Here is a 2,764-nt window from a genome sequence, read left to right as displayed (position 1 = left end):
TGTAATATTGAAAATGAAATGGAAATAAAATAACAGAAATATCGCAATTTTAATAAAACATATAGGTATAGATTTATTATTTAAAAATCTAAAGATTGTTTTATTTACACAGTTTTCGTTAATTGTTTTACTCCCCACAACTCTTTAGAACAGCATCTCTGAAGTCAAGCCCTAGGAACGCCTACAACAACTCGTTAAACGATGCTATTTGATTTTGACTGGGCAGCATTAGATTGTTTAAATCTACAGTTATCAATTCTCTTTGTTCATCATTTGCCTATTCAACTCTATATACAGGCGACCATATAACATTATTTATTTTTTTATATTAACTCTAACCTACCTTTTATGCCAACATTTTATATTTCGGTTTATTGCCGGATGTTACGATATCATGGACATCGTTTTCGGCCTTATCTAACATAGCATTTCTTTTCACTCTTCTTTAGATAATCAAATGTAGCATCTCATATTTCAGACTTAGCATGATATGACCTAAATTTTATATTTACTTCTTTTTTACAACTCACATAATCTGATAATGATATTTTTAAGAATTTGCCAAAAACTCAATAATTCAACGACTGGAGTTTATTGATATATAAATAACATATAAGCCGAGTATACTGTTTACAGAACAGCTAAAAATGATGTATATAATTCGCAAACATATAGAAAGGTTTTAACATAAAGTTAATCATATTTGCATTCCTAAAAGCATATTTTTGAAAACTATTATTTTTATCCAAATACTGAAAAGAAACATAGCAACATAGGAACATACACAGGTATGTACTTCGGAACTTCAAGGTATTACTGCAGGATAGATAAGCGGCTTCAACATACTGTCATTGGTACTATTTATTGAAAATTCTTTTTTAATGATTATAACATTTAAGATTTATTTTTTTATTAACTGGACAGTATCAGTGTGAAACATTAACTAAAACTCTCATGAATAAATTAGAAAAAGACTTCAGTCTTTGCGTAAAAGGCCAACGACTAAAAGTGCATTCCAATAATCAAGAGCTCGGAAAGAGCTCGGAAAAGTTTAGTAGGAAAATCTGCATGAAGTAGATTGGGGCAGCGATTAATATCCTACTAAAAACAATAGACGTTTATCTAGTCTTTAGACGATAGCTGCAAAATAGAAGACAGGATTGAGAAGATTGTTGTTATTAGATTTGAGTTATAAAGGACTTTTCTCTCAAACCTACCGTTTACGAGGCTCTGGTATTTAGTAATATCCTACTAAAAACAATAGACGTTTATCTAGTCTTTAGACGATAGCTGCAAAATAGAAGACAGGATTGAGAAGATTGTTGTTATTAGATTTGAGTTATAAAGGACTTTTCTCTCAAACCTACCGTTTACGAGGCTCTGGTATTTAGTAATATCCTACTAAAAACAATAGACGTTTATCTAGTCTTCAGACGATAGCTGCAAAATAGAAGACATGATTGAGAAGATTGTTGTTATTAGATTTGAGTTATAAAGGACTTTTCTCTCAAAACTACCGTTTACGAGAGTCTGGTGCTTAGTAATATCCTACTTAAAACAACATACGTTTATCTAGTCTTTAGACGATAGCTGCAAAATAGAAGACATGATTGAGAGGATTGTTGTTATTAGATTTGAGTTATAAAGGACTTTTCTCTCAAACCTACCCTTTACGAGGGTCTGGTATTTCATATAAGATGTTTTTATATTTGTATGCATATTCTTTAATACATGCATATGTGTATTTTAAACTCATATGTAACTTTATTTGTTTAAAAAATCAAAATTGGCTTACAGATTTTTATCACATATTAAATATTTACTTTCAGAATTTATGACTAAATTTAATTAAGTTCTTCTTGTTAAAAACTTAATTTTTTTTTAAATTTAAAAAACTTTTAAAAATCGAAATTGATTTATATAATAAAAGTCAAAGCGAAGCACAGCAAGAGAAATGCTCGTATTACAAATTTTAATAATTAATAAGGAGAAAAACCAATAAAACTGTCCAAATATTTTATGAAAACCCAATATTTATGTGGTTTAAATAGAATCGTTAACGAAAACATGTGACAAATATCGATTTCTTTGGCGGACACCTTTTGAACTTCAGAGACACCAAAATCAATAAAAGGGCAATTGCAAGAAGTTTTATGTTCACACCAAGAGTTGAGTTTAAGTATGGATTCGTGTATGGCAACACTGCCATACACGCTTAACGATGTGTAATTCTACCAGAGTAAATAGAGACCAAAGAACAATGGAATGCGAAAATTAGTTCAAATTCACTGGCTCAATAAAAATCTAACATTTTTGGTTTTGGAACACAAAGGCTCTCTCTATAAGAAAGTTACTGCCTGCTGTGATAGATTTTTTGAATTTTTTGTTTTTTAAAAAAGTTGAGATTTTTTGGTTAATTTAAATGAGCTCGTAAAATCATTTTTATTGTTTCTTTTGTTCAAAAATATTTGTTCCTTTTTCTGGAGTTGGGTTACTTCGCAAACATATATTGATTGTATCGCCTTACAAACAACGAAACTGACAGAAAACATATTCAATTTGGCGAAATGTTTTTATTATCATTGAAAAGTCGTTAAATATTTTGTTAAGTAATAAAATGCTTGTTCACGCCTTCTGCAAAGGAAATGCATAACACCAATATTGGTTTTTGTGGTACTTGAATGGAATTGGTTTGGATGTTAAGGAGAAGACCAGCCTGTGTGCAATAAGCAAATATCCTGCGGCATTTTGTTGCATGTAATTC

The sequence above is a fragment of the Teleopsis dalmanni genome, chromosome 2, assembly GCF_002237135.1.
Source record: "Teleopsis dalmanni isolate 2A chromosome 2, ASM223713v2, whole genome shotgun sequence".
Classification (NCBI taxonomy): domain Eukaryota; kingdom Metazoa; phylum Arthropoda; class Insecta; order Diptera; family Diopsidae; genus Teleopsis; species Teleopsis dalmanni.
The sequence above is the reverse complement of the archived record's forward strand: the minus strand, read 5'-3'. Positions refer to the sequence as shown.